This window comes from Phalacrocorax carbo, chromosome 1 (genome assembly GCF_963921805.1).
Source record: "Phalacrocorax carbo chromosome 1, bPhaCar2.1, whole genome shotgun sequence".
Classification (NCBI taxonomy): Eukaryota; Metazoa; Chordata; class Aves; order Suliformes; family Phalacrocoracidae; genus Phalacrocorax; species Phalacrocorax carbo.
The window spans coordinates 187806723-187832738 of record NC_087513.1 but is presented as its reverse complement, the minus strand read 5'-3'; the positions used below and the strand labels follow the sequence as shown (position 1 = coordinate 187832738).

At 46.3% G+C, this 26016-nt stretch overlaps 3 long non-coding RNA genes across 4 annotated transcripts in view; 1 reads left to right on the top strand and 2 right to left on the bottom strand.

Annotated features, from left to right (window-relative positions):
• LOC104050586 (uncharacterized) overlaps window positions 1–26016 on the bottom strand; it is an 88380-nt gene that overhangs the window by 27699 nt on the left and 34665 nt on the right. Inside the window, exons 9-11 of the long non-coding RNA XR_010371148.1 lie at window positions 15439–15529; window positions 11282–11311; window positions 2165–2298 (exon numbers count right to left, since the gene is read on the bottom strand). This is a non-coding gene — a long non-coding RNA (uncharacterized LOC104050586). The remainder of the gene's footprint in view (window positions 1–2164; window positions 2299–11281; window positions 11312–15438; window positions 15530–26016) is intronic.
• Window positions 5184–8554, bottom strand: LOC135311520 (uncharacterized). The gene is made up of 2 exons (XR_010371151.1): window positions 7963–8554; window positions 5184–7624 (listed from the first exon to the last, which is right to left on the bottom strand). It is a non-coding gene; the product is annotated as an uncharacterized LOC135311520 (long non-coding RNA).
• Window positions 9368–26016, top strand: part of LOC135311519 (uncharacterized) — a 48792-nt gene continuing 32143 nt past the window's right edge. The window contains exons 1-2 of one of the 2 annotated variants that reach the window (XR_010371150.1): window positions 9368–9671; window positions 22443–22573. This is a non-coding gene — a long non-coding RNA (uncharacterized LOC135311519). The remainder of the gene's footprint in view (window positions 9672–22442; window positions 22574–26016) is intronic. The other variant, XR_010371149.1, reaches the window with a different exon arrangement.

Below are 26016 nucleotides of genomic sequence, written 5' to 3'. Positions count from 1 at the left end.
TTTACATCTTGATGAGTCAAATCCCCACTGTTACATTACCAAGTCAAACAAAATTTCACCGACGATTAAAGTTGTCCTGTGGGACTGTGCAAAACACACATCTTTAATGAATTTGGTCCACTAAATGCATGTGGCCAAGAAAGAACTGCATTTTATACCACTAAGCAAAAGTAATGAAGAAAACACCTTTTTGGAGCCACTGGCATTTCAGAGTACAAATAATTTTCAATTTCAATAGATGAGTATTGATATCATTGATATAATTTTATACAGAACTCTATATAATAAGTCTAAGTTATTGTCCTGGAACTGTTGTCCCATACTCACAGATACATAAGGTGCTCCAGCAGCTTTCAGCTTGCTCAGGAGCTCTAAAAGGCCACAGCTGAGCTGCAAACATAAATCTACTTTTTAAAAAAAAAAATTTAAAAACAGTTTATGGCAGTTTTTTTCATTTTTGCCTTTTGCCCCTTCATTTCCAGAGAACGGGCCCGATTCTGTCACCACAAAAGAAGGGGTGGAAGGAGGTCTGTCAGGCGGGAGCACTTTGGGTCCCCACCGAGCCGGAGGGGGAACAGCCAGTGGTGCCGCGCCGGGTAGCAGAGTGGCGGGGCGGGGGGCGGCCCGGTGTCCCCAGAACGGGGACGGGGACGCACAGACAAAAAACGAGGGAGGAAACCACAGGGTGTATCGGGTGCAGCTGTGGAGAGGCCAGGAGGGGTTGATGTTATCAGCCGCCTTTTCGAGCTCTGGGCTGGATACCGATGTTTACCTGGAGGAGGTGCGGGCTGCGGACACCTCCTGAGCGCCCGCCGCGGGACGGCAGCCCCGCGTTACCGGAGAGCGCGGAGAGGGGCGGCGGCGGGCTGTGAGGAGCGCGGGCAGAGCTGCCCGCAGCGCCCGGCGCCAGCCCCGGCCGGGCAGCCCTTCCCCGCACGGACCTTCCGCAGCGGCCGCCCCGCGGGCGAGGCGGGACGGGACGGGGCAGCGGGGGTCCCCGGTGCGCTCTCCGTGCCTCCCTCTGCCCGCCCGGCCCGGCCCGGCCCGGCCCGGCTGCTCCCGCCTCCTGCCGCTGCCCTCTCCCAGCCTGCCCAGCGCCGCCCCAGCTGTCCCAGTATCGTCCCAGGCTGCCCCAGCACTGCCCGAACTGTTCCAGCATTACCCCAGCACTGTCCCCAGACCGTGCCAGGACAGTCCCAGCACCATCCCAGGATGTCCCAGCACTACCCTAACTGTTCCAGGACAGTCTCAGACTGTGTCAGCACTGTCCCAACCGTCCCAGCATTGCCTCAGCACTGTCCCAGGACAGTCCCAGCACCACGCCAGGATGTCCCAGCACTACCCTAACTGTCCCAGCACTGTCCCAGCACTGTCCTAGCACTACCCTAACTGTCCCAGGATAGTCCCAGACTGTGTCAGCATTGTCCCAGCACTGTCCCAGCATTGTCCCAGCACCATCCTAACTGTCCCAGACTGTCCCAGCACTGTCCCAGCATTGTCCCAGCACTATCCTAACTGTCCCAGGACAGTCCCAGACTGTCCCAGCATTGTCCCAGCACTGTCCCAGGACAGTCCTAGCACCGTCCCAACTATCCCAGCCCTGCCCGAGCACAGCCACAGACTGTCCCAGTGCTGTGCCAGACTTTCCCAGCAGAACCATAGACTGTCCCAGCATAGTACCAGCACTGTCCCAGCGCTGCCACAGCTCCGCCGCGGGTACCCATCTTCCTCCCACGCATCCCCCAGCTTGCCTTAGGGTTCGCCCCCCGGGTACCAGTCAGGCAGCACGAAACGGAGGGACCTGGCGAGTGCACCCCCTCGGTGACAGCCCCAGGGACACGGGAAGGGTTAATCATCCCCCGGGACAGCTCATGGCCACCGTCACAGAGACACAGGCGGGGGAAAGGAGCCGAGGGCTCTGCCGATGGGACCCACGAGGTGCTTTGCAAGCCCAGCTGTACCGTTTGCAGAGTCACCGTACGCAGGGCAACGCCAGCAAACGCTTCAGCTCCCCCAGGAAAGTCCGAGCACGGACAAACCCGCAGTTCGGGGTGTCAAGTTTGCAGAAAATGGCCGAACACAAATTTCTTCTGCATTTTGCAAAAGAAAAAAAAAAATAAGCTGAACCCGAGAGATAAATGACTGCCTGGTGGTAAATACTGACCAGCAGCAGCAGCTGGAGACGAGTCACCACACCGCCAGCGTTTTAACAGCAGCATTTAGGAGAGGGGGAGAAAACCGAGATCTCCGGGCTGCTGCAACTGCCTGCACGCCCACTGGTTTCACTGGCTTGAGTGTCTGCGAGAAAAAGATAAGAGGCTGGTGCAGAGAAACAATTTTAAAAAAAAAAAAAGGCAATAACTAAGAAGCATTAGTGACTTGAAAGTAGCTGCAACCCTGCAGAAGGGCTCGTCCCGGCTGGGGAGCGCCGCGCAGGTGGCAGCGGTGGCGGCGCGGAGCCCGGCGGTCCCCGGTCCCTCCGTCCCGCTCAGGGCGGCCAAGGGCACACGGCGGGGAGCGGGGGAAAAACGAATCCCGGCCGCGGGGAGCCCCCGCCGCCCCACGGGGGAACCTGCGGGGGTGATGGAGACGGCGCCTCGGCGGTCCCCGTGGACCAGGGGACGGGGGAGACGGGGGGGGAGGGGCGGGCTAAAGGAGGGCTCCCCCGCTCTCCAAGGGTGATCGGAAAGGAAAAGCTTGAAATTCCCCCAAAAGCGGGCGTTTGGGGTTCAGCGGAGCGGGATGGAAATGGCTGTCATTAACCGCCGGGTCCTGAAAGTTTTTCGTGTTTTTCACGGAGTCAGAAGTTACTTTTCGAGGTGGCGTCATTATCGTTTCTCTCTTTACGTATATCCAATACACCGGAAAGTTTCCATCCGAGCAAAGTGAACATTTTACAGTAACTACTCATTTTCCCGGAAGCCAAAACTAGCCTGGGAAGGAGATGTGCCGCGGGCTGCCCGCCGCAACCCGCCCCGCTTCGCCTGACCCAAGGCTGGGTTTAGGCACAGCTTGAGCGCCGGGACCCCGCCCCCCCCCTCCCCGGGTGACCTCCCGGGGAGCAGAATCGGGCCCCTCGGCAGCTCGGTGCCTTTCCCGGAGGAGTAGCTAACCGAGAAGAAGCAATTATCTCAAGTCGAAAAGGCGGTTAGTCTTGAAAGAAAAGAAACCAACCCAGTTGTTGCTGATTTTTTTCCAGCGATATTCCAACCTTTTCCGACTCTCTGAACTTTTTTGCTTAATCGCACCGTCTGACCTCCTGCTAAAAGGAGGCGATTCTTCGCTTCTTTCTATATGTGAAATAACTCCCTATGTGCCGAGAGAAATAAAAGTACCAGCTGACACCAAAAGTGCCGAGCGTTGCATTTCGTATTTTTAACGACGGGATTTAAACCCGCTGAATTTAATGATGCCAAATAGGAAGATACCACAGGCGCCCGCAGGGCTCAAACCACCTCAGTTTACACCCAAATCTACGCCAAGTTTGACAAGAGATGAAACCGGTAGCCTCGGTGCCACTGGGGCGGGAGAGGGGACACAAAAATATGGGCTTGGCAACATCTCCGACGAAAAAGGGGTCTGAAAACAGGACGCTCAGAAACCTGACATCGAGGGGATGAGCTGGACGTTGAGCCTGGCGGGGAAGCGAGCCGTCGCGCAGAGATTTAGTTGTTACCGGCCAAATCTTTGGACTGGGGAACGAAAAGGGGAGAGATATTGAATATTTGAGGCTGGAGAGAAGCCCCTCGCCGGCCAGGGGTTGCTCGGGGATCACGGGGGGGGGGGGGGGGGCATTTCTGAAATGACAGTCCCTGCTCTTGGCCACAGCCCTGACATCGTTCAAGGTAAAAAAAAAAAAAAAGGGTAAAAACAAACAAACAACAAAAAAAAAAACAAACAGAAAAAGATAAGTCGTCGCTGGGACACCGCTATCCAAACCCAAGTTACTGTATTTCTTTAGCTAAACGTTGTCATTATTTGCTGTAAAGATCCTCCTGCCAGTCATTCATGACGAGAACGTTTTAAAGCCTCCACTAATTTTCACAGAACAAAGACACTTTCCAGCCACGCTGGGAAAGAAAAAGAAAAAAAAGGAAGAAAAAAAAAACCCCAAACCTCGGCTCAATTAAAAATAACGATTTTCTTCTTGGACAGCTACCAGTTCTTTGGTCTTACCGTCGCGGGACTTTCATTTAACCTCGGTAACACCCTGAAAGGCAACAATCATTTTGCATCCATTGCATCGTACCTTTTCAGTCCTGCAAGACAGAGCAGCACGGAGCTGACCGCAGCCTGCTCAGCTAGCTTAGTTTGTTCGGTAACAGAAACCCGATGAGGCGCACCGGGTGAATTAAATCGCGCAGAGATCCAGTCGGTATGAGCAAAAAATCATCCAGTCTTTAACAATCTGGTCGCACGCGTTGGATATAGACAACGATGTCTGAAAAAATAATTACGAAATTACGCAGCTCTAGATACCCACCAACAACAAAAAAAAGTTTCCAGACCAAAAAAGAAAAAAAAAAGAAGCCCCAAAATCTCGGTAGAAGTGACTCGTGTTAACTGCGGCTGCGGATCCTTCAGCTTTGCTTTGACGCGCAGATCACGTCCATTCCCTCCACAGGTTTCCCCAAAACCTCGCTTTTCCAGCCCATTCTGCGGGTTTGACCGCATGGAGAGCCGGTCGGGGGAAAGGAGGGGGCTCCGCCGCCTTCCCTCGCCCCCCCCAGCCTCCCCCCGCGGGGCTCCCCAACCCTCCAGGGGCGTTGGGGCGAGGGGCGGGGGGCGGCCGGCAGCCGCCGGGGCCGGGGGGAAACCGCGGGGCTCCCGGAGAAACTCCCGAGCAACTCGCCGAGGAGGAGGGAGGGACGCCGGAGTCGCTCCGACTTCGCTGGAAGTGGAGACGCGCCCGGCACAGCTAAAACCCTTCTCCGCCCCCCCTCTTCCCTCGCACCCCTCTCCTCCCCGGCTATATGTAATTTTTCTCCTTTTTTTTTCTCCTTTCCCCTCCCGAAGCACTAACGCCTTCTCCCCTGCCTTTGACATTTGGGGTTTGCGAGCAAGGAGAGCTCTGAAGTGGCGGTTACTGCCGCTCTCTTTCCGTGACACCACGGGGGGAATTTTTAGGGTTCTCTGAAAGAAAAAAAAAAAAAAAAAAAGGAAAAAAAAGAAAACCAAACCAGGCAGGCGAAGGCGTTGACTTTATTTGGCGCCGGTTGGCAGCACCCGCCCAGCGCCGAGCCCGAGGGGGGCTGCGTGACCGTGGCTCATCCCCACGGCGGGGCGATCTCCGTCCCCCCTGCAAACCGTCCGTCCCCCCGTGTCCGGCTGCAAACCCACGGCCAGCGGGGCTGGGAGAGGTGCCGTTTCCCTCACCGAGAAACAACCCGACCCCCAAAATCAGAGCCGGCGTCTTCCCGCCCCCCCACCCCCACCCCCCGCTGCTTTGGGGCACGGGGAGCTGCTTTCGATCGCTATCTCCAAATTTCGCTGGTTTCTTAAGAGGGGAGACTGAAATATCACCCTTGCAGGAAACGCACAGCTGCTAAAAGTTGTTAGTGAAGAGCATCGCATCAGCTCCCCACCACTGCTGTGGATGTGGCTTGCCTTTTTTTTTTTTTTTTTTTTTTTAAATAAAGGGAAGGAAAATTGATTTGATTTCTCCGTCCCATGTTGAAACGCGTCGAGGTGCTGCATTTGGCCAATAAAAACCTCAAAGTTTGCAAAAATATAGCTCAGTAATGACGCCAGTAACGCCCGGAGCGGCGCTCGGAGCGGTGCGCAAGCCCTGGAAACGCCTGGGAGGAAAATCCAGGCGTTTTGAGCTGACTTTTGTCGTTTCACTTCGCCGGCTGATGTCAACGGCGTGTCGCTAAATGAGAAGTGAGAATTGATGGGGAGCGGGCTGGGGGCGAGGCAGAGGCAGCCAGCGCTTCTTTCCAAAAGGCGGAGTTTTGGGGTGGGGTTTTTTTTTTTGAGGTCATTTCATCTCGACTCTTTCGTCATTTGGAATATAAAAGAAAAAGCTGACTGCCTGATTCTGCCCACTCGCCCGGCTGGGGTGATGCGGTAACGTCGCTCACTCATTACTTGAATCAAGATGTTAAAACATGTTTGGTTCTTCCCCTGATGCGTTTAATAAAAGGTCGGTGTAAGTGTCCGAGCTCGCTGCAAACCGGATTAAACTACGAGTTTTGAGAACGTGGACATTTGGAGCTTAATCGTTGCTGCTTTTTTATTACATTACGGGAGGAATACGGAGAGCTCTTTGGTGAGGTTTTGATAGGAACTTCAGAGCTTCCTTGCCTATCTTAAGAGCAAAGCAGTGTGCAACACGTAGTAACTTTTCCCTACTAGGCGTCTAGAGCCCGGTGCAGCAAACAATCGGTATCCTTTCAGAAAATAAAGTACAGCTTTTAAAAACTTGGAGGAAAAAACAAAACAAACAAAAAAACGACAAAAAACAACAACAACAAACTACCCTTGTCATCTGCTTATCTTTCCCCCTCACAAACCAGCTGGGAAACCACCACAGGAGCAGGCACGCTGCTCTGTCCGCAAACCTGAAAACAAAAAAAAAAACCCCAACCCACCAAAAAACACCCAACAACAAAAAAAACTTGAAAAAAAAAAAAAAGAAAAAAAAAAAGAAAACCGAACAAACAGAAAACAAACAAACAAAAAACAAAACCCGCGGAGGCATTCCTGACGGCAGAAGTGAAACCGTCTCGATCCAGGCGAGTTTCTTTGGAAAGCCGGGGGGTGCGCGGGGGTGCGCGGGGCGGCCCCGCCCGCGGGGTGCGGGGTGCGCGGTGCGGGGTGCGCGGCGGCGGCGGGAGCTCGGCCGGACCCGCCGGGGCTGCGGCTGCTGCTGACTCAGAGCACCAATGTAGGTCATAACGAGTTTCCTTAAGTTACCTAAGTTCGAACAATTCAGCTTTTCTTTAGAGGCTTCCAAAGCGCTGTTGCAACATTTGGGAAGGCTTTTGCCGTCCGAGGATCGGGCAGGGCTGGGGACAGGCGTGCCCGCTTTTTGGTACTCATGCCTTCCACCTCTCGCTTTTATCTTCCCTCGCCCACGTCCAGCACAACGCTACTTTTTTTTTTTTTTTTTAATCTTCTATCTCAGAGGCGTGTTTTGTTTGTTTGTTTGTTTTTTTAAATAGTGCCAGCGCGTCACACTCCCATTTTCTTCTAAATTTTCAGGGAAGCAGCCAGCGAATTGCCCACCTACTCTCTGTGCAGCTCGGTTCTTTCCAGGAAGGGTTTATTCGCCGTTCATAGTTTCACAGTATGAGTCTATTCTTTGTTACCGCTATTTACTACTTCCCACCACCGGTCAACTTTTACACCATCAAAGGGCGTTTTAAAAGAATTCGCTTTTGCCACGGGTTTTGTGCGCAAAAGACGAGCCGTCTTTTGAGCGACACCGAACACTGTCCGTCTTCGGACCAGGTAATTTTTGTTATTTTCTTTTTTTTCTTCTTTTTTCTTTTTTTTTTTTTTTTTTTTTAAACCATGGCAGAGCAGGAAAAGAGTAGCCGCAGTCCCCACGGAGAGCCCACGGAGGACAGGCAAGCCTCGTGTTCTGGCGCAAGGACAGCCAAGTGGGACGGAGACCTGGCTGCGAAGCACGAAGGAGGAGAGGAAAGCCCGGGGTCAGGGCTTTCCAGGGGACACACCAAGCAAGGACCCACGCTAGCGCCTTTGGTTTTATTCGCTCCGAGCCTTCCCCGACCATTACCTGCGCTCCCCGGCGCCGCGCCGCAGCGAGCAGGGGCCGTGCGTGGGCTGGGGCGGGCGGGGGACCATCTCCGAGGGACTCGCCCTCTCCCCCAAGAAAAGGCAAAGCAGCCCATGGCACGAAGCGTAACTAAGAGGGGGAATCATCCGCCCATAGATTTCACGTAAACAAGGAGCGGGGGGGGGGGGGTAATAAAATGACAAAACCCAAATGCAAACCTCGCCCGCTCCGACGGCTGTATCTGCTGGGCGCACGCATCGCCCCGCGTGTCCATCACGGGTGTTTTTAGGGCGATCACACAACCGGTGTCACAGTCACGCACGCTTCCAGCCTTCCTCCTTCCCTCCAGCTCCTCTCTAACCCCGCAGTGACACCCCGCCGGCCTCCTTGCTGCTGGCAAGCCCAGGGTTTGGTTTGGTTTATCCCCCGTCTAAACGCAGCAGGTTTCTCCAACGGAGCAGGAATCCCGGGAAAGGTTTCCCCGAGCGTCTTAAAAGCGGCGGCTCCACGGAGCCTCGAGGCCGGAGCCGGGAGAGCCCGGCAGGCTCGGGCAAGCCCGGTCCCGGCCTCCGCCCGCCCGGGGCACGGCGGCTCTGCCTCCCGGGGCGGGAGGGGCGGGAGCCCTCGCTCCCCCCCCCCCAAAAAAAAAAAAAAAAAAAAAAAAAAGGAGAAAACACCGAGCTGAAAACAAGAACAAAAAATAAAGAAAAAAAAGGTTTAGTTTTTTGGCTGAGGTTTGCTACCCTGCGCCGTCCCCGCCGGCGGAAAGCTCCCCCCCTTCCCGTCCCGGACTCCCGTGGGCGGTGGCCGGGGTGACCGTGGGCGCTCGGGACGGGGTGCGTAAAACTCAGACACCCGTTTTGGGAACGCTTTCCCCGGCCTCGGCGGCGGTGGAAGGCCCTCCTCTGGTGTTTGCAGTTTTCTTTGTTTACATTGAGTTTAGAAACATTGGCCTTGGGCCAGAATAGCGCCGGTTTTCCCCCCTCCAACACACACGCACGCACCCCCCCCCACCCCGCAATTCCTTCTCGGGTGGCGGTGGAGAAGGCGCTTCTAACTTTCACGATCCCCGGGGTTTTAAAATGTTGTAGAAGCCACTCGGTTCTACAAATTAACCCTTCGGCCACCTCGATAAGAGAAACGGGGTCGGACGGTGCACCTGCCCTCGGAGCTTTCAACCCGAGAGATGGCAACAGGTTTTCTACAGGGGGACGGAGGTTTGGGGGGGGGGGGGGGGGGGGGATTAAGGGGGGGTGGGTACCGGCGAGGCGAGGAGCGCCGAACCGAGCGGCGGGGCCCGGGGGGCCCCGCCGCTCGGTTCGGCGCTCCTCGCCTCGCCGCCCGCGGGGCGGTGCTGTGCGGCGGCAGCCGGGCGTGGAAAGCTCCTCGGTTCTTCCACCCCCCTCGCTCGCCGCACCGACTGCTTTTCCCCCCGTGTTCGAGGCGGTTGCGACGAGCTCGGAGGTCGCTGCTATATGTGCCACGCTTGTGTCCGTGTCCCTGTGTCGTCGTCCCCCGGCCCCAACCCCGCTTCTCCACCCCGATATCTCCTTCCTTCCCCCCCTGCCCCCCCGCGAGGAGTAAGTGCCACCGCTCCGCCTTCTCCTTTTCGCAATGTTGACGCAATCTATAAATAGTGGAACAAAAGGACCAACTTCCTCGCAGCTTTGCTGAAACTGCACAAAAAAAGGCAACCCGGGGGGGGGGGGGGGGGGGGGAGACGACGGACGACGACGACACGGTTATTTTTTTGATTTTATTTTTCTCCGTTTAAAAGGCGAATCCTCCCTCCTCCCACACACACACACGCTACTGGAAGATTATTTATATTTTTTTTCCTCGCTGTCTCCTATGCTGGCAACGTCCTGCGAGTGGTTATTTTGCTTTTGCACCGACAGAAGGGCTTCCCCCCCCTCCCCTTCTGACAGTAAGTGCTATTTAGCTACTGCCTTTTCTACGGGGGCCGGGGGGTTGGGGGGGCTGCCTGCTCGCCTACCTGCCTGCTGCCCCCGAGAGCGGGCAGGAGGGACCAGGCGCTCCGGGGGGACATGGTCGGGGGGGGGGGGGGGGTGGAGGTGGAGGGGGGGGGCAGCGCCACGGAGCAAGCGGGGATGCGCGGACGCGGCGTGGGGGACCCGCGGGTTTGGGCGGGGGGGGGGGGGTGGTGGGTGGGAGGAAGGGAGAGAACCCGGTGAAATAAGGTGACCGGGAGAGGGGCCGCTTGCCGCTGCCCGCCGAACAAAAGCTGACGCTGATCTTAAACGGGCTTTTGTTAGGGGGAAGTGTGCGTGTGTGTGCGGGGGGGGAGGGACGGACACACGGGACACCCCGCCCGCAGCAAGTTGCCGTGCGGCGGAGGGCACCTTAGACTTGTTTACCGCTCGGCGCGGCGCTCACCGGCGTGTTTACCCTGCACACACGACGCGGGGCTCCCCCTCCTCCTCCTCCACCCCCAACCCCTTCCCCGGCGGGTGGGGGGGAGGAATGAGCGGAGCACTGTTTAAAGTGGGGGGGGGGGGGGGGGGGGGCGCCGTCAGGAGATGCTGATACGATCACGCGTAAAACAACCTCCCCCCCTCCCCTTTGCCAGTCGGATCGGTGCAAGCGCAGGCAGTTACTGGCCGGAGGGAGAATTACATCATCCCCTGCTCCAGTGATGCTACCTTTCGTGCCGCTACCATGCGCGCAGGGAAACAAGCGGGGGCGCGCCTCCCCCCCCCCCGGCTCGGGCTTGCGCCCGAGCCGGGGGGGGTGGTAGGCGCGCCCCCGCGCCACTCACACACACACGCCCGCTCGAGTGTTTACAGCGCTCACACAGGCGTATTGTGACGTCGCCTGAGTGACAGCCCGCCGCGCCAACGGGGGGGGGGCGCGGCCCCCGACGCCAAGGCAGAACACGGGCGCCCCGCCCGCCTTCCCCCCCCCCCCCCCGCCGCGCGGCGACCGGGGCCGTGAGCGGTTCCGCGTGGGGGGGAGGGGAAGCCGAACCCAAGCCTGAACACTTCAAAAGTTAAATCAAACTTACACGCTCTAGTATCGGGGTGGTTTACACCGTGCCGATTAATTGGCGTTTCTGACGTCTTATGACGTTTTAAGCGCGCACCATATGCTCGAGTAGCGATTTCTGGTGAGATAGGCGAGGTGGATTTGTAAGCGTGGGACATCTGTGGGGTTAAATCGCTGTCCCAAGTCTTGCATACCCCTTTGGGAGCAAGTGGGGACACGGGGGGCCGGGAACGCGCTCCTGGTAGGGTTGGGCACAGGGAAGACGTGAGTGTAGGAGCTGTCATAGCAGTGGCCTTGTACACTTCATCATCCAGAGTGGAGAATAAAAAGCTGATTTTCGTTTTCTTTTTTTAAACGGGAAATAGATATAAGCACCGAGGACAAAATCTAAATTTCACATGCCGTATGCTTTCCCTAGTGTTACAAGCGTAACGTTATCGGGTTAGAAACCTGTTGCAATATGCTACTGGCGGGGGGCGGGGAAGTAGGGGGTTTTTACTCAGTCTGCGAAAATATTGAAGTGGTACTTACCCACCGCAAAGTCAATAAATCCGTATCACACTAAAAACAACAGAAAGTGTTTTACAAACTGATACTTGTCGAGAACCGTTTGCCAGAATGCAGCAGTGTAAAATTATTACTAAACATCGGCATTTACTCACTGCAGAACTCAAGCGACTGTGAAGCCCTGTGTAGTAGTACACACAGTTTTTAATGTGTTAATGGTTTGGGTTTCTTCAAAGTGTATTACTTTTTGAAGTCTGGGTGTTTCTATTTGTGCAGAAAATAGACTGAGAAGCTTTGAGCTCCTACTGTTACAAAAGTTAAAAGGAAACAAAGTTGAGCTGCTAAGTCGGCAGTCTGGAATGAGTCAATAGTATCTCCTTTGTCCTGCTAGCTTTCTCTGCTGTGGTGTATCTTTGCTCTATTTCCTCTGCACAAGCAAATGAGCGTTTCCACCCTCAGTATATTTAATAGACTTCATAGGTCTCCTGGCTTCGAAATATTCTGACCCACCAGTAAAATGCAAATGCATCTGCCCTTCCAGGCTGCACACAGCAGTTGTGATACCGTCAGCGACAGTACGCTCGCTTCTTTAACCACGTAGATACTTACACATTTTCCATTATCTGTAATTAATGGGACAAATTATATTTGCTTGGTTGTACAAACCTGTGTAAGGGAACAACTATGCCTCTTTAAAGTATTACATCTCTTGTTTTTGCAAAAAAAAAAAAAAACCAAACCCAACCCCCCCCCCCCCAAAAAAAAACCAAAACCAAAAAAAAAAGGAGTTGGACAGAGACATGAAGGGGATGTAAATAACCATCCCTCCCCGTTTGCTCGGGGATTCCCTGTGAGTCTTCGAGGGCAAGGAGGTAACATAGCTGGCTTTTACAGCAGGATCACAGGTCCTGACACAGGGTCACAGAGAATCTATGCTTGGCTAGCCCTGTGCTCCAGTTTTGTTTAGCTGGTAGCTAGTCCCTTGAGGGATCAATGTCAACTTAAGCATGCTAACTTCTACAAGCAATGGGTAGGCCAGTGACTGAGAGCTGTAACTGGCTCCTGGAGGGCTCCCTAGTTCTGCTGCACTTGGAGCTCGAGCGCTGCTGCCAGGCAGGCTGCTTCTGCGGCTCTGGGGCTTGTCACAGAAAGAAATCAAAGTGGCAACAGTATAAAGCGAATGCCAACACTGTCCGTTTTCTGAAAACAAAAGGTGGGTAGATGTGGTGGATTGGAAAAGCAGCTTGGGCAGGGACATGGCTTATAGACTGAGGCACAGAAATGGGAGCCAACTCCCATCACCCCAAGCTAAGTTTCTGTGTAGCCCAAACCCACTTTACTCTCAAATTCTGGCCTTGGGATCAGTATTAGTCATTCTGCAGATCTGTCACACTCCCCAGGACGATCAACAAATGTTACTTCAGTATCCCACACATAAAGGTATTAGTGTTCAGCAAATGAAATAGGAGCCTATTTCTTCTATATTGCATGTATGTCTTAAATTAATCCATTAAGGAAGGAGGTACGTATATATATATATATGCGTGCACACACACACACACACACATATATCCCCTCCATTAATAGCCCCTTATGGTTTAACTGTCAAAAAACGTTGGAGACTGGAGTTGGGTTACTAGAGTACAAAGAAAAGTGAAACTGTATTACCTCACTGGGAGGTTGAAACCTGTATTTTAATATATCCAGTAGGTAGTTTTTACTAATTTCATGTTACAATAAAAAGGCTTTTTAGGTCTGCAAGATCAAGGTAATATTATTTTAGTTTTATAAAAATATAGTTTGTTTGTTAGGAATTTATCTAGGCCTGCTTTTTTTTATTTACCTGAATTACATAAATGAGTAATTTAGCATGGGATTATCTGAATGACCATTCCTTTCCCTTTTGTCTCTTGAAATAGATTATTAGTCAGCTTCTGCCGTAGTGTTGTATCTATGACCATTTCAACTGTACCATTTGGCGTCCAATACTTTTTATTTTTTAAATATAATTTTGCACTTCCCTCCCCCCAGTTCTTTGAAAAAACTCAGCCTCCTAATTCCTGATGATAACAAGCAGATTCCTCTGGTGACCATAAAGGCCTGTGCTATGAATTTCTACAGCTTTCATTTAAAACTCTAAACACGTTTCTATCTTTTTGGTTGTAAAGGGTGTTACTAACTTACATTTGGAAATTTGACTGATACAGACAGCATACTCTTCCTGGTTCTGCAAGCAGGCAGTTCCAGTGTTTCAGCTTTTGCACAGTAGCACTTTAACAAGCAGCAGCCATGCATAACTAACAAGACTGCAAGTCCAGTTACTGCTTTTTAGAAGCCTGAATCCAGCTCTTAAGTTATCCGAAATGTCCATTTTATACTGTTGCAGCCATCTGACAAAACTATTAACAGCAGGAAAGTGCAGTAGTTACTCACAATGGATAAGATACAGGCGGAGAAAAAAAGTTTTTAAAAATGGAGCCTGAGGGGCAGGAAGAAAGCAGCACAGCTCCAGCTATCCTTTTATAGTAACTGGTGTTTTATGGAAAGTGGCAAAGAAAAGAAAACTCTCTCTTCCTTCCAGCAGCTAGCCAGTGATGGCATGACCCTTCTAACTGAAGACTGATAGCATTTGTGGAGATATCTTTATGCAGGTTTCATTTCTAGTATCTGGAAATGAGAAGTATTGTTTTCCCCAGTTCCTTCTCTTGAACCTACTTCTGGATTCTGGCTCTCATCCTCTAGCTGCACTGATGGATGTCTGATAGAACACTTTTCAAGTTTGGCATTAATGCTTCATAAAAAGTAATATATTTTTCAGAATATTTTAAAGTACTGTAGCAGTTTTCTTGAATATTTTCTATGTGTACAGTTAACATTCTGAATACCACATATGTATAGATGATATTAGCTAATGAGGGCATTACTTTAAAACAGGTAAATAACATGTATGCAAGATACACGTAGCACAGACTAAAAAATTGCTCTCAGCATGGATTATAGCTGCAAATAAATCTTCTGTGAAAGATGAATGGAAATTAGGAAATCAGTAGTAGTTCATCAGATGAGAAATATGGCCTTTAGACTGCACGAAGAAGTAAAAAATAAATATGCTGAAAACTAGGCAACACTAGCTGGTAAAACAGAATATTGAAACCCCTGTACTTTTTCAGGACTCTTAGTATCCTTGTTGCTGGCTGAACGTGGTATGTGCATGAACATCCTTTCTTATAAAATAATAAATTTCACAAAGATTCCACTGTGTGACAGTGTACTGATTGGCTGTCACAACTACTGACTAAATATTAATTTTGGTAGTCTTTCCAAGTTAAATCTATGAACTACTATATCTGGATAATTTTTAAATCCCTACCCACAAGTGTAACTCCAGCAAACCGATTTCCTGACTTGCACATTGTCTATCCTTGTTTGTAAAGATTTCTTTAGTAATTTACTTTAGTCTGTCAATTTTACTTTTATTAGTCAGTTAGAGAAATGTTAGATAGTCTCTTTTGATTTGGAGTTTATTTCGTTTTAGTTTTACAACACTAAGCAGTGCCATAAACATTGCATACTAACTAGAAGGAGCTCCACATTAGTGCAATCACTTCAGTTTCGTAACTCCTACAGATTTTTATCCCTTACAAGCAATGATTTACATACCAGTGAGGGAAAATGAAAATGAGGGGGAAGCTCATTATAACCCTGTAAGTGTACTTAGTTTCTCCTAACGCGGACTAGATTAAACCTGGCCTATGTCACAAGAACTGTGAAGGGTGAGAGCAAAGGTATGAGAAGGGTCCCTTCTCATAATGGTCATGCACAATTAATGCTCTCTTCACTCAACAGAGAAAACCAAACCCAAAATGGGAAGGAGGATCTGGGCTACTATTCTTTCACCTTCGCTCCCCACCCCCACCCTTTGAGCTGTAAAGAAAGGATCAGGTTGCACTATTTTAAAAGCTGGTGCAGTACGCACACTTCCTTGGTATATTGGAGAGCACTGGGAGAAAATCTCTCTCAGAGCTCCCTGCAGGAGCACATACTGCTTCACAACATCCTTTACTCAGGACTGTGACTTATCAACAGAGCCGAGCCTTCAATTAAGTGATGAAAACTTCCCCTGCAACCGTATGATATTTTTAGAGACGTATAGAAATAAGAATATTATTGAACTAGCTTACCTTTAACACATGACTTTGAAAGCTTCACACTTGATGCAAGTCATAAAAAAACAAGCTATTGCAACAGCTCAGCACTACAGGTAAAGCAGACCTGTAAATAAATGAAAAAAGAAATTAAGCGACTTAGTATAATTTCATGAACACGCTTAAATAAACTGGATTGATTAACACATTAAAGAACATAATTGCTTTCTCTCTCATCCCACCACTTGAGCACAGATTGCTAGTTACTGTTCCTACAGACATTCCAAGTTAAATCATACAGCTCTATGTTAAATCTATATCAAGGTGGAAGATGTATGGTGTTCTGGCCAAGGTTTGGAAAGGGAGTTCAAACGAGGGCCATAATCCTGCCCCTGACTCAGCATATCACCAATGGCTCTTCGATTCCAAGATAGGGACAATTAAAACTGTCCTACCTCTCGCTGAATCTAAGAGACCACATAGTGCTTACAGGATGTCCCAAGGCTACAGATGCTAAGGTTATAAAAAGTCCAAAATAACCTTACATCTGAAATAAGTGTTCAGCAACATTTTGTTTACCTGTGTATTTGTCTTTTCAAAATACGTCATAGTTCCAGAGGCAAGGTGCCTAGTTAGCAGCGCCTACTGAATGTCAGAAGGCTAATCCACCTAGGAAGATCTCCCTTAAAGGAGTTCTCATGCTGTATCGTATCTCCATATAAAAGAATTTAAAACTATGGTGATTTAAATCCTCACCGGTCTTATACACTCTTCACATTAGATACAAAGACCTGACTGGGAAAGGGCACTAAAAGCCTCGTTATCTCACCCAGAGAAGGATCCTTCTGTAGGAATTGTAGAAGGAAGCCATAAGCCTCCTCCTGTTGGAACAGGGGAAGTTTTGGGTGCAGTGGGAGAGTCTGCACGAAACACTGCATAGATGCTGGGCCCGTGAGTCAGTGGCACCCAAGAGGCACCCATTACAGTATCATCTGTCAAACGGCCCAACAGTGAGACAGTATAAATGCTGTTTTAATCCTGCCTCAGCCACTTCTACCTGGGCTCTGTGAGTTTTAAAAGGAACAAATTCTCATTCAGGCTTAAAAAAAGGTTGAGATCTATAGATAAAAAGTTGTATATTAGATCTAGGTATTGCTGTTGTAGTTGTTAATAATACACAATTTCAACACATAGACTGGCAGACATTTCATTTGAAAGCAAGAATTAAAATAATGACAGGTTGTGTCATACGACAACAAATTTTCAAGTAGTAGCAAAACTCTCCTTTTCTCACACATAAGATTCATCATTCTAGAGGGAGAGCCTCCTGGAAATAAGCAAGAGACATATGAAAATGGAGGGATAGATAAGAAAATAAGTTTAATGAAAGACACCCGAGTTGTATGACTGAAGTCTTCATCAAATAAGAAAGCAGTATCCTATTTACTTTCTGATGCTGTGTAAATGAACGAATCAAAGCCCACACATTCTCTTGCAAATCACGTCACGAGGATTCTACCTCTCTACACCCCTGAGGTCATAAGTGACCATGTACTGACCCCTGACAGACTCCTGTCGCCTTTTCTTTAATAAAGCAAGCATACACCTCTCTAACCACTTGAGCCCATATGAGTGCTATAGATCACATGCTGCCTCCCCTTCCTTTTTTTTTTTTATTTTAGCAATCTATACCCCCAAAAAAATTTCCTGTCACCTTTTATGTCTCTCTACAGCCTTTCTTGCACTGAGAAGTTTCTCGATACTTAAGTAGACATGTGTTAAGGTATAAGGAAAAACTTAAAAAGATAAGATTATTTCAGTGAGAGACTTGGCAGCTTTTCAAAAAAAAGGAGTACTTTATTTCAAAGAAAATAAAATCTCTTTCAGTTGAAAGAGGCTCATGTTTATATTATCACTAAAACTTTTGAGGACAGGGGAGGAAACAGTAAGTGTAGACAGTAGTTCAAAGGGAAGTTCTGTTACAGTACAGACCAAAAAGTTCTTACAGTATATAAAACATGTAATCAATGCTGAACTTCTGCATATGCCTTAAATACCGAGCCGTGAGTGTTGACTTCTCTTTAATGTGTCCAATGGCCTTAATGCTGAGACCCATACAAGGAGATAATTAATACAATAGCTTTCACCAAGCACAAAACTGAGATATTCTTTTATTGAAATTTCTCTAGCTCTAACAAAGACACCATTCAAAAAAAAAAAAGAAAAAAAGGGCATTTCAAAGACCACTGTAAATGCTGGACATAGGCTGATTCTTGAATTAAAGACAAGACATCCGCTAGCCAAATGGAATAACTCGAACAAATCAAGTTTCAGTCTTTCAAGTTTGAGACCTCTAGTTTGACTTATCTGTGTTTTCACACATCAGTAGGTTCAGTGCAGTTAGAAATATCCAGTATGTGTAATGAAAACAATCTCTATCAGTGGATACAGCATGAACATGATAACATGTTTTCCAAGCCTAGAGCAATTGTCAAGCAATTTCTATTTGTCAAGGCAACACACTTGATAGTCAGGGTCATCTAACCCTGGGTCATCTCCTTCTACCTCATTCGGAGGCAGGTCTCAGTAACTCAGCTGCCCAGCTTTCTTTAATTTGCTCTGAACGTAAGATGCAGATGCAGGTTTCTCTCGCTGCATGCAGTGAGAAAGCCGAGGGAGGCAGAGGCAGTGGCAAGAGGTGCAGTTACTGCACTACGATGGCTTGTATAAGCAACAGCTGCTGGGGTTTTGTTCCAAGGCAAAGGAGGGCCTGCGTAGGTCAGAGGGGACTCCTGGACAACTGATTATTAACCAGGGCTTTCTAAAGCACTTGCAAGGCCCATATTGTGTTTGTTTAGGACCCAGAACTAGAAGTGCATGTTATCAGCAGACTGGGTGGATTGGTTTGTGTCTCCGAGTTAAATTACCAATTCTAGCTACCTTTTAAAACAGAAAAGAGAAAGACCTTGTCTTAAGCAGTCTGGTTTGGTCCAGTTTTACATTTGCTTTTTTTTTTTTAATTTTAAAGGCCCTTATTCAAGTAAATACACCCTATTTACGAAGTATGATTCTTTTTGCTATCCAGATTGCTATTTCATGCCTGTACAATTTTTGCTTAATCATCTATATAACTAACCTCTGTTTCTTAATTTTTACATTTTATGATGGAAAATTTAATGGCTTTTCTTTACCACATGATTCAGTCTTCCAATTATAATTTGTAAACTGTGTGTAGACAGAAAATGGAATTAGATTAAAATGTAGCAAAAGAGCACTTCATTTTTTATCAGTTAAATTAAATAACCATGGATGTACATAACAAGTAAGAAAAAAAATTATCAGAACATACTGCACTGAAAACTGATTTATTCAACAAGGACTAATCACTGCTAGTTGGCGAACTTGAGTGACTGTTTCTGGTCAGCATGACCTTCAAGACTTTAGAACTAGTACATCTCATCCTCTTACAGTTTTCATTCATGGACCTGACGAGAAAAAATGAAATTGTCTGCTTTTTCAGCTCCCAGTGGATTTTTCAATTTTGCACATTCTAGTCATTAACATAAAGTAAATGAGTACATTAAAAGAAAAAAAAAAGTGCTATCAGAAGCAGATTCAGTATTCTGTAGGTTATAGTTCCAGCTGCTCTGCCAGTGACTCCCACCCCTTCAGTGGTTTGACTTTGGCATCAAAAAATGTGTTGCATAGTATTTTTATTGTGTTATTTTAAAATACTGTAGTAAATTTAACCTTAATACTGGCTGCCCTGCTTCCATACTTAATTTTAAGTGGTCTTGTTAAAAGGGGAACATTTAACTTAAATAAAGCATACATATAGAACTCATTAACCATACATTAATCATTCCAGGAGGTCACACAAGTAATAGAAAATGTGGGCTCCTTCTTTCTGATTTATCAGCCATTTACGCCGTAGTATGTTCAAAACAGAATGGGTTCCCACTGTGCCTGCTGGTGTACATACAAAGTTAAAGAGACAGAGCCCTGGCACAGAGGTTTGTCTTCATTTGCTCAACACCTGAGGTGTTAAAGGTAAAAAGCCAAACAGGAGAGGCTTTTTTTTTTTAATTACTGGCTGTTCAGGTGCAGATTTACCAGAAGCAGGAGGCAGTGGGTGAAAGGATGCTATGAAGGGCTCTAGATCCTGCCCTGTTCCTCCATCCCTTCCTATTCCCCTCCTCCTCAGGCTCTAGCTGCATTCATCTATGCCTATCTACTGAAAATTGGAATGACTAAGCTAACCAGGGAACTGAACATAAGCATCAAACACCTTAATCTTTGCTAAATATAGAGACTTCCCATTGAATTTCCTCGTCCTTGCTAAGACACTTAGGAGGATAAACCTACTATCAGTACAAGTTCCCAGGTTGAAAGGAAGAGAAGGAAAGTTATTGCTGAAAATGTCCGAAGGTTGTGATCCTGACTTGCTGATTTTTGGAACGTGACTTACAGATTTGGCATTATAGATCTGTCGATTTGATTCATTCACTTAACAAGGATCAGAATGAAAATCCTCCCCCCAAATAACTGTGATGGAAACAACACTACCCCATGGATTTTCTATTCATTTTCTTGCTCTTTTCTTTGGCGGGCTCAAAGATTTTGTCTCTGTAGTAGAAAGAATCTGAAGGCTAGTGTAAGGAACAAGAAAAGTCACTAATCAGAATTACAATGGTAGCAGCAAGTTTCTAAAGAGATAAAGATGAATAAAGTTTGATTTAGGTCAGGGCATGATTAAGTGAGGAAAAATAGGTGAGGTAGAGGCATTTCATTAACATAAGGTCATAAAATCTTTGAAAGACCACTATGTAGTTAGCAAAGCTGACAGTCCAGTAAAAGGAATGAGAATGACTGACTAAGGTTGGCTCTAGCTGGTTGAATTTAAAGAGGGGAATCCGGTCCTGAAAGTATTTGTTTAATTTTTGCAAAGACTGCAAGTAGGCCAAGATTCATAAATAAACCTTATTTTAAGAATACAGGAGTGGTCAGACTGGTTCAGGCCAGGCGTTCACTTGGCCCATTTACCTATCTCCAACAGCAGACATAAGCCAATTCTTACCCAAGTACTCTCTCAGAGAACAGCAGGACCAGGACGAGCACATTTGATAATGTCCATGGGTTCCAGCATCCAGCTCTGTTTTAGCTCAGGGGGGTTTCCTGAGTCTGATGTGGTTTGTCTAGTCAGTGACCTTTACTAATCTCTCTTCCAAGGTCTTATGCGTTCTCTCCTTAGATCCATGTGAACTTCCTCCATCCATACTGTCTTTAGGCAAAGAATGTCATGAGTATATTACCCATGAACATATAGAACAATACAATTTATTGTATTATTTGCTTTGGCCCTGCCTACTGCCAGCTTAATCTGACGCACCCTCAGGTGAAAAGTTGATCCCTGTCCATCCTTTTCACATCTGATTTTAAAACATTTATTGCCGCTTTGAAGAAGTGTTAGAGGGGTGCTGTAATTAAAGTTTTTGAAGAAGAGTCCATTGCCCCTGTGCTGGAAATCTATGTCTTCTTAGCTCTGCCAATCAACCACCAGTTTGCCTGCTATCTGTGGCAGATGCTGAAGCTGCTATTGCACAGAAGTCCTTCCAAGATCCTGGGGAACTGGAAGCTTAGATGAGCACATTCTGAGAGAGCCATTCTTTCCCACTGTTAGGGAAGGTGCATTAGAGGAAAAGATGCAGTCATGCATATTGTGCTCTTAAAACCCTGCTGGTCTTTCTGCAAGCAGAATCTAAAAGAATAGTAGGTAGTGGAAATGAAGAGAAGAAAATTTGCCAGTCCACAGAAATCAGCCCCATTCTAAGAAAATTACTTGCTAAGAACTAAAGCTCAAGGAATCAATGTAAACTTTATCTAAAAACCAAAGTAGAAAACTGAAGATAAAGGAGTTCAAGCTTTCTCTAAAGGAGGAGGGCATTGTTTCCAGAGTTTGGCAGTAGACCTTAAGTGGGCTCAGTTAACATCATCATTAAAACAGCAGAAGCTTGTGAGAGTTTCCTATTATTTCAGTAGGAGATTCATAACCCGTGCAGTATACTCCCATTTTTCCCTGCTATGTGTTTTCCAAGGTGCAGGAATATTTCTCAAGCAGACAGGAAAGTTTCTACGAGCAAAAAATTATATGGATAGATAAGACAGGTCTCCATTCTTAGGTGAAAATATCAACAAAGGCCTTTCAGAGATCTTACTACAAGGTAAGGTATATTGTAGAAGATGATAAGCAGCTATTGCAGAAAAATGCACTTTTAGAGAAATTATGTAAACTCCAGTTAGTGTCAAAGCTATTAAACAGTCCTATATTACTGAAGTAGGAGAGGTTAAGGGAGACTGACAATGCTAGGATACTCAAACAGAGTGTCTTTTCTTCTTTTGTGAGCAACTCTAGTTAAAGTGACTCTATTTGACACAAAATGACCTGTACTACTGCAAAATAGTTTCTGTCAGCAGATTTCACCTAGGAAACACCCAGCCTATCAGCTATAATCATACTGGGTTTGGTTACATGATCTGATTATTATTTTGGAAGAGTATGTTTGGCTAAGCAGGTAAAGAGACTGTACTGAAAGTTTCACAAGACACAAAGAAAGGTGAAAATAAAAAGGCATACAAACCCCATGTTATTACACAGGTAAACAAAGCATTTTTTCAGGAGCTGTCAGCCCTAGTTAGAACAGGACACCTATTTGTGTCTGTTACGAACAAGCACACGTTTAGGAGTCCCCATTTGAAACAGGTAACTCTGGAAGACAGGTCATAGCTGCTGACACCCTGCTGTGATGGTTTGATACACTGAAGGTTAGAAAGGCTCAGAGTCTCAGCGTTACCAGCTCTAACCCCAAATGCTGCCTGGTTCTAACTGGCAAAATTCAGAGCCATATGTCACATAAGAGTTCCTGAAAATGGTCTTGCCCCTCACTGGCTTGTTGACAAGACATAATTAATTGTCATATTGACTATCGGCACTTGTTCGCAAAGTCCCTGAAAAACAAAACCAGATGTACTTTTTGTTCCAGGCAGAGGATCCTGACTCTGAGATATTTAGATGGAGACAAAGCATCCCCTGAGCATCACAGAGATTTTGAATGTGAGCAAACCCCTATTTCTGAATAGACCTGTCTGTCACCCAGACCCTTGGTATATTCAGGTATGAAGATGACACTGTACTGAGTATTGTTTGTTCAAAGTTTAATGAGGAGAGGACTTCTTTTTGTATGCCATAAACATCTGATGCAGCACGTACCAGGTAGCTTCAAGGCTGTGGTTTCAGTCAACTTTGTGCACAATGTAGATAAAGTACAGAATGTTTTGTGACAGTCTAAAAATGCTGAGATATTTTCACTGATCTTAAAAGATTACCTAGAAGCTGATTTAATTGACCTGTTACTGTCTAGGATCTCTCCTCTGGGAAGTAAAATGCTCTTGATAATGAGATGCATAGCAGCAAAACTATAACCAAGTGTCTCAAATCTATGTTGCTGGTTTTGTAAGCCTGAGAACTATCCATCATACAGTTTTGGACCTGTGTGAACTGAATCAGTCATCTGTTGCAGTACTACACTTCAGTCCTCTATCTTCTGAGACAGGCTGTGATGATGGCTACTTTTTCTGGGAGGAGGCAGGAGGAACACAAAACTAACACAAAATCCCTGCTTGGTTCACAAGAAAGACCGAAGGGTAGCACTCTGTCATGTAGTCCAGTGTTCCTATGAGGAATCTAATGTCTTTTCTCTGCTGCAGGGACCCTATGTAAAAATAGACATCTTGCAGGCTGGCGGTTCAAAATCCCTGAGGATTAGTGATTGGTTAGGAGATTATGGATACTACTCCAGTCTGAATTGGAAATAGCAAATGAAAGCACTGAGGCACTGATAGTTGACACTGAACTGCTAGCCCCCTCACCGTTTCTTTAAAGTTGTAGATACAGAAGGCTCAGTCAGTGATTTGTAAGGTACATTTGCTTCTGCGATCAGCTGTAGAAGGGAATCTATTTCTGGTGTTTATTCTTTCTAATAAGCCAGATAGCTTGTTAGAGAATAAGAGAGAGAAGAGCCCCAAGACCAAGAAGTCACTCAGCCTATGTACAACACTGCTCAAAATACAAAGTCAATCACCACATAGCGGCTATAAATACATAAGGCACTCAATGCAAAGCCAGTCACTATCAAGGTCCCTGCAGGGAGCATGCAAGTAATAAAACAGGTCTTTTCAGGCCCTGGACTTTAAAATATACAAATCAAAGACACACCATAATTCTTATGAATCTTTTACCCCTTGCTACCTGCAACTTGCGCTAGGAATCATGCTCTTCTTGCCTCCATCAGACTTCCCTGCCAATACAGGTGGACCCTGTTAATGGATACGTCCAATAGCTCAGGATCACAGCTTTTAGGATGCTGAATAAGAGACACTGTCTTAAATCATAACTAGAGCTTTACTTGTGGAACTTAGAAATAAATTTATTTCAGTTCAAGAGAAGTCTTCTCCATCCCTTCCGTGCTCTGTGTTTCCTCTTGGAAAAAGGAAATGTTACTATGGGGCATGTTGCTTTCTGAAGAATCACACTAGGGAAAATCTTATGACTCCTTTATCCATATATAAAAAGATATATCTAGTATGTTAACTCAAACTGTATTTTGCTAGTGGTCATAAAGAGACTTAATTTACTGCATGAAATTAATTATAGTGTTAGATATAAAGTTAAATGAATCACACGGTACATACACTGCATTATTTCCATCATTGTGGTATGATGGAAGTAATTAAATCATGAATGTTTGTACTCTCATTGCTATTCAGTGCCCTGAGGATAGTGGACATGAGGGTGCTTCAAGTAGTATTCTGCTGATACCATCTAATGGACTCTGCTTGTCCAAATAATTTGTCCTTGCACTCATGGGGCACATACACACTGGCAATGAAATCCATCTACACCACCATTCAAAGAAGCAGCCAAAAGCATCCCAGATGAGTTATTCATTCTTTTTATAAAAATTGGGCAATTAAAATAACTCTCTGTGCTGTGGCCAGCTTAGATGGAAAACCGGGCTATACAAATTAACACACACGCAAACTGCATTAAGAAAGCAACCATCTCTTTATACTGTTACTGTACATCATGATGTTAAGTCTGGAGAGTCCAAAACTACATACAAATACACTTTCTAGCAGTCCATAGAAAATATTTTCTTAATTCTGACATTTTCTTATTTACTTCTCAAAATCGGCCAAAAAACTTCCACACTCTTAAATGCTAATACACTTCCCAACCTATATCCAACCATAGGATTGCCTTTCTGAAGGACAGTTTCTACTACTTTGTCCAGTCCAGCTGCGGTTATGTTAAATAAGGAGATTAGCACCACTTTAAAACACTATTAAATCTGCTGAAATAAAATAACTCAGAATAACTGCACACCATGTTTTCCCAATCTTACCTCCAATTATATATTCTTCTGCCAACTGAAATAAATGTTATATCATTCCAGTTTCCTTGTATATGGTTGTTTACCTCACTTAATCAAACTGCATATATTCTTCTTCTTCCTAACCACCCTTTAATTATTCTGTTTCTGAATGTCCTTATTTAATCTGTAATATTTCCAAAATTATTAAATGATAAATTCATTGGCACCTTTGAAAATGGGAATTAGATCCTTCTATATTATTAGCACTATATTCTCCTGAATATCGTATTATCCAAAATAGACGCAGGCACCTTGCTGGGGGTTGATTTCTGTAGTAGCTGCGCTGGGCCTCTGAAGATATGCAGGAAAACTAAATTTCTCATCATAATAAATCCCCTCTGGTTAAGTAAGTGTTTTCTTTAGTCAGCAAAAATTATTTTTAAACTGTTCAATAAAATATTAAATGGGAAAGGTGAAAACATAGTTTGCAGTTTATAACTTCAAACTATAAATATAAATGTGAGTGTTCAATTTCATAATTTTCATAATTACAAAAATTATGAAATTAATATACATGTTGAAAAGCAAGTTCTAGACAACCTTAGATTTCAACTGTAAGTAAAATGAGCCTTAGTGGTTTTTTCATCTTTTTCTCAGTTTGTTCAATTCATTAAGGTATCTCACAATTTAGAACCATTACTCTCTCTTCACAGCACACCTTGGATCACACGCTACTTTGACTTTCACGAAAAGTCAAGTCACTCAACTTTCAGAGGCCTTTTTAAAGCAGTATTTCACTTCTGTCCAGGAATTATATTTTCCCATTCTTGTAAAAGACTGTGAATTAAACATTCTAGTTATTTGCTAGACATCTTCCTCCAAAAGATTCTCTGAATTATACTGTTTTTTGTCTGTATAAACTGTATTAATATAAAGGTGCAGTTGTATGTGATTCATATTCTTGAGTAATTCTATTCAAGTTGACAACAATCTTTCTCCAGACTGGCTTGTATTATAAAGGTTTTAAGACTTTGGTGGACTCTTTCTAAGTTAATTCTCAACTAGCATAAGCAGATGTCTCCTACCTAAAAAAAGGCAAAACAAAACAATATAAACCAAAGCCAGGTAAATCTAGATGATTCAAGTGCAGTATTAAAGAGTAAAGTTATACTGGCACCCCTTG